The sequence below is a fragment of the Mus caroli genome, chromosome 9 (assembly GCF_900094665.2).
Source record: "Mus caroli chromosome 9, CAROLI_EIJ_v1.1, whole genome shotgun sequence".
NCBI lineage: Eukaryota > Metazoa > Chordata > Mammalia > Rodentia > Muridae > Mus > Mus caroli.
Window position 1 is genome coordinate 18495381 of NC_034578.1, and position 5699 is coordinate 18501079.

The 5699-nt window shown below is 45.4% G+C and overlaps 1 protein-coding gene and 1 pseudogene across 8 annotated transcripts in view; one reads left to right on the top strand and one right to left on the bottom strand.

Moving 5' to 3' along the window:
• Nucleotides 1-5699, top strand: part of Bbs9 (Bardet-Biedl syndrome 9) — a 406692-nt gene that overhangs the window by 2805 nt on the left and 398188 nt on the right. The window lies entirely within an intron of this gene.
• Nucleotides 2349-3183, bottom strand: LOC110302534 (annotated as a pseudogene). Its single transcript, XR_002378807.2, has one exon. The product of XR_002378807.2 is annotated as a 60S ribosomal protein L7a pseudogene (transcript).

Genomic DNA, 5699 nt, shown 5'->3' on the forward strand with positions numbered 1-5699 from the left:
TGAACAACAGCAGTTTTAGGACAACTTCCTAATTTCAGAGCCTGCCTCAGACTTGCGGGTTGTTCCCACTGCATTCTGTGGCCATTGATATTACTCAGTTCTACATGTGTGAGTCTGGTTTAGTGAGGGTTGAAACTGCCTGTCTCATACATAAAACTTAAGTATAAGTAAGTGACCACTTGGGCAGATTTCTTACCTTCTCTGTGGTCAGGGATAACCAAATAATGGTATCTTTGTGCTCTGTAGAGTAAAAAAAAATTTTTTCCTTTAAAATTACATTTATTGATTTATGGTGTGTGTGTGTGTGTAGAGGTCAGAGTATACCTTTGGAGTTGGTTCTCCTTCTACCATGTTGGTCCCAAGGATTGAACTCAGTTTGTCAGTTGGGGACCCACATACAGAAAGAGAAAACCAACTTCCACAAGTTGTCCTCTGTCCACCACGGTGTGCCATGGCGCAAGCCGCTCTCAAATATGACAAAATATCCTTTAGAAAGAAAAACTAGTGATGTAGGTGTGGTGGAGGATTTTTTTAATCCCAGCCTTGAGAAAACCGAGGCAAGAACATTCTGAGTTCACAGCCCGCCTTGTCACAGAGCAAGTTCTGGGTCAGCTCAGGCAACATAGGAGACCTTGTCTCAAAAACCAAAAACCAGACAAAAAAGCAAAAGAAATGAAAACCCTGGACTGACACATGCCTTTTTTCATTTCCCCAGACCTTAAATTTTACAGCACTATTAGTGTGTACTGAAATAAGGGTCTGAAACCCGGACAGCACATGTGCAGAAGCAAGGTTCGTCACTGGCTGTGGGATTTAACTGCAGCTGTCCTATAGCACGCTGGGACGAGGCACCTCGCCACAGTCCTGGGTGGTTTGCCTTTCCTCTGGATGCTTTTCTTTCTCAACGCCAATGCACCAAACCTGTATTCAAATCTCTTACTAAATTCCAACTCTGCTTGGAAAGCAAGACAAGTCCGAAACAGAACGGGAGGACTATTTGATTAACGGATACTTCCGGCTGTTTAAGAGCTTTGATGCAAACAAAATGAATTCCTCCAAGCTTTGGAATAACCATTAGAGGTCCTAGGAGAAAGAAGGGCAAGGTGGAGCTGTGATGGAGGAAATGCTCACTTAGGTTGCCAGGCATGAGCTGAGCATCTTCTCACCCAGAACTCAGAGAGCTTCCAAATCTGAAACCTTAAGAGTCCTGATGTGATGCCACGCGTGGGTCGTCCCACGCCTACCTCGCCTGACAGGTTATAGTCAAAACTCAAACACTCTGTATATAATCACACTCAGGCCATGTGTATAAGATGCTTATGGGGTATATGTGAATTTAGTGTTTAAAGTTGGCTCTTCTAAGACATTACATGTGCAAATATTCCAAAGCCTGAAATCCAGAATGGCTGGCCCTAGGCTTCCTGGGCTGGGGAGACTCACTGTCCAGTAAATTGGACCTTCTGATACTGCATGGAGCATGCAGCTCGGTCACCTGGGCGTGATGTTTGAAGGGGACAGGCGTGTGCATTTCTAAAAGCTCCGTGGTACCAACACTTTGAGTCTCAAGGCATTCCCAGATGTTTGAGCAGGTGACTGTCGAGGACTAACAGAGTTGTGGCTGACTGACGAAAAGTTGGTAAGTCTGAGAGAGAAGGGGCAGTCGGCTGTTGTCTGTCTTGTCATTAGAGACAGGTCTTCAATTTTTTGTTAGAAACTTGTGGGAAACTAGTATTTTTAGATAAAATTGGAAAGTTAGTTTTCTTTGTTATTTAAAAAATTGTGTTTGTGTGTGTGTGTTTGTGTGTGTGCGTGTGCCTTGCACACACGCTCGCCTGTGTGCATATGCCCCTTTCACCTTGTCTTACAAAGGTCTCCGTTTTGTCTCTCCTTGCTACATATGGCAGGCTAGTGAACCTGTGAGCCTCTGGGAATTTCCCCTCCATACCCATCCCATGTCTTGTTCTGTGCAGGAGTGCTGAGATTATAGATCTCAACTTCCACATCTGCTTTTATGTGGGCTCTGGGGGTTTGAACTCAGGTGCTAACACTTGTGTGACCGCTTCTTTACTGAGTTAGTTTAGAATCCAAGATAGTTTTATTATTACATGGTTTGTTTTATGTTTTTTACCCCCCCAGAGACAGGGTTCACTAGGTCAGTCTGGCTGGTCTGGAACTCACTCTGTAGCTCAGGTTGGCCTTGAACTTACAGAGATCAGTCTGCTTCCACGTGTTGGGATTGAAGACTTAAGCCACAACTCACAGTTTATTGTGGTTTTTGTTTGTTTGCCATTGTTTTTTTTTTTTTAAATTTTGTAATTATATTTAGGTACAGAAAATTTAGTGTATATTTAACCCAATTTAGTGGCCAGTTCTTTAGCCTTTGCTTTTTTCCAGCTTGGCAATGCGAGCCACAGACTTAGGACCCAGGATATTGCCTCCCCAGTGGCGACGGATCTCGTCATATCTGTCATTATAATTGGTCCTAATAGCTTCCACCAGCTTAGTCAGAGCACCCTTGTCTTCCGAGTTAATCTGTGTGAAGGCAACAGTGGTGCATGTCTTCCTGTGGACCAGGTGCCCCAGCCTGGCCTTTCCCTTGATGATGCAGTAGGACACCCCCATCTTTCGACACAGGGCAGGTAGGAAAACCACCAGCTCAATGGGGTCTACGTCATGGGCAATCACCACCAGCTGAGCCTTCTTGTTCTCCACCAAGGTGGTGACTGTATTGACTCCTGCTCGGAGGACAGGTTGGTCTCTTAGTTGGGATGTCACCTTTGCCAGCAGTTTTCCTCTCAGCACGGGCCAGTAGCCTTTGCTTCTTCTCTTGCTTTGACTCTGGCCTGTACTTATGGGCAAGCTTAAGCAGCTGAGTAGCTGTCTGCCTGTCCAGCGCCTGGGTGAACTGGTTAATGGCAGGAGGGACTTTGAGCCACTTGTAGAGGATGGCTCTTTGCCGCTGCAGCCTGATGTAACGGGGCCATTTGACGAAGCGCGTTAAATCTCTTTTGGGCTGGATGTCCTGTCCAATGCCGAAGTTCTTGGGCCTCTTCTCAAACAGAGGGTTGACTACCTTCTTGGCCTCCTGCTTCTTGACGACGGCGGGGACTGGGGCCACCGTCTTCCCCTTGGCCTTCTTCCCTTTGGGCATCTTGCTTGGCTGCCGGAGCACCATTCTTTATTGTAGCAGTCTGCAAAAGCCTGTTCTTTACTGGTTTTCTTTTATTTTGTAGTTCATGCTGATCTCAAATTTATAATCCCCCTGTCTCAACTTCCCAGATGCTGTCACTGTTGGTGTCTATCACTATGTTTCCACTATGATAAAGGTTTTCAAGGGCATTTTCACACAATGGCTATTTTCATTGATGTAGTTATGTGTGTGTTCCCTCCCTCCCTCCCTCCCTCCCTCCCTCCCTCCCTCCCTTCCTTCCTTCNCCTCCCTCCCTCCCTCCCTCCCTCCCTTCCTTCCTTCCTTCCTTCCTTCCTCCCTTCCTTCCTTCCTTCCTTTCTCTCTTTAGAAAAGATTTATTTATTATGTGTAAGTACACTGTAGCTGTCTTCAGACACTCCAGAAGAGGGCATCAGATGTTGTTACAAAAGGTTATGAGCTACCATGTGGCTGCTGGGATTTGAACTCAGGATTTTTGGAAGACCGGTCAGTGCTCTTTAACCACTGAGCCATCTCTCCAGCCCTAGTTATTATGTGTTTCTATATTCAAACTCTTAGCTGTGTGTCTCATTTAGCTAAATTCCTTTTTTTTTTTGATATATAATTCAATGGCACAATATAAGAGACCCTCTCCATCCATTATTTGGGGAGGGATAGTATGTTTTCTAGGCAGGTCCCATGAGATTCTCTCCTTCTGCCTGACTGAGGTGAAGAGAGCCTTCCTTGGGCTGTTGAGTAGTTCTTCCTCTCTGTCTTCCTTCCTGAGCAGCCCTAGCTCTCCCTTCGTCTGCCCTTTGATTCGCTGCTGCAGTGTCGTAGAGGATCCCTTTATTCTTCAGTTGTTGCTATTTCCTTCTTAACAGCGCTTATGGCTCCAAATTTCCATCCTTTATAATGCTTCATCCACATTTGATTTGGTTGCTATATTAGTAGCTTTCGGATACTATAATAATACCTGAGATAATTTACAAGTGAAACAGTTTCTTAGGCTCCTAGTTTCAGAGGTTACAGTCCACAGTCACCTGTTGCTGAGGATTTGTGGTGCGGTCATGTCACCGTGGAAGTACATGGCAGAGCAAAAGTATTCACGTCAGGGCTAGGAGGCAAAGGAGAAGTGGGCAAGGCACATAGCCCCATTTAGGGGTTTCCCTGATGACGGTGACCTTGAATGTGGTCCTTTTTTTAATCTAACATTTTATTGACTTTTTGAGAATTTCACATTATGTACCCCAATCCCACTCAACTCCCTGTCCCTTTGTACCTGCCCTCCACCCTGGCAGCCCACCTGTGTGTCACAGTGAGCCATATAGTATACCCTTTTGTCCTAACATCTTTACTTGTAGATATTCATTGCAGTGGAATTGGTTTTGTTGGAAGCCTCTGGCTTCGATACACCATCAATACTGGATCCTGACCAGGACTCCTCTCAGGTATCCTGTTGTTGCCCTGTGTCATGGAAAGCTTACAACTTTGGGTCTTCAGAACTCTCCAGCAGTTCATATATGGGATAGATGTTGGGATGGGCCTTGGATCTGGGCCTGGGTGGTAGCTGAGCTGGTCAGCCCACTGACTCTTCTGCACCTAAACCATTGATGCCAGCTCTCCAGGACTGCAACTGGGTCCCTCTAAGGAGCCTGCCACTTCCCACAAAGCAGCCTGTGGGCCAAGGCCTTAACTGAGGATGTTCAGGATCATGCTTGCAGCAACTGGTCATAGCTTTCTCGATGCACTCCCCACTTTTGAACCGGATGACTTGTTCAGTGCCTGGGGAATGCATTCTCTCTACCACACGTCTCAAGCACAGAGTTACCGATTTTGCTGCTCAGGGCTATGAGAAAAGATGCACCTTAACTGGCCATGGTGGTGCACATCTGAGATTCTAGCACTTAGGAGGTGGAAGGTCAGGAGTTCAAGGCTGGCACAGACTGTATAGCAAGTTTGAGGCCAGCCTGGACTACATGAGACTGTTAAAGAAATGAGAGAGCTGGTGTGTGGGGAGGTGGTAAGACCAAAGTATATAATGATTCTGTTTTTCTGTGTGTCTGGAGAATACAATAAAAAAATTGTAGTCTATTAAATACTGTTGCTTCATTCAAGTAAAAATCCAATAAAACTATAATAAAAGTATTTAATGCATTTTTGGGTACTCACTGCTAGGTTTAAGTTGGGTCATCTGGAGTTAGTGTGATTATGCAGAACCATTAGTCACGAGTGATATAAACTCTCACATATATTGGAACTCATACACTTATTTATATCCCCCCTTCCTACTTTTGAGGCAGGGTCTCATATAGGCCAGACTGGTCTTACTATGTACTGGAGGCTGGCCTGGAACTCCTAATCTCTCCATTGCCAATGAAAGACTCAAAAACTCCCAAAGGGAGGCACTTACTCAAGCCTCGGGNCAGCCGCGCACCCAAGAAGACACTGAGACCGAACTTAAGATGTATAGANAGNAAGATTTAATACTACAGCAATGACAAGAAAGAACATAAAAAGCACATATACCAGATATCTGGGGTCGAAACTC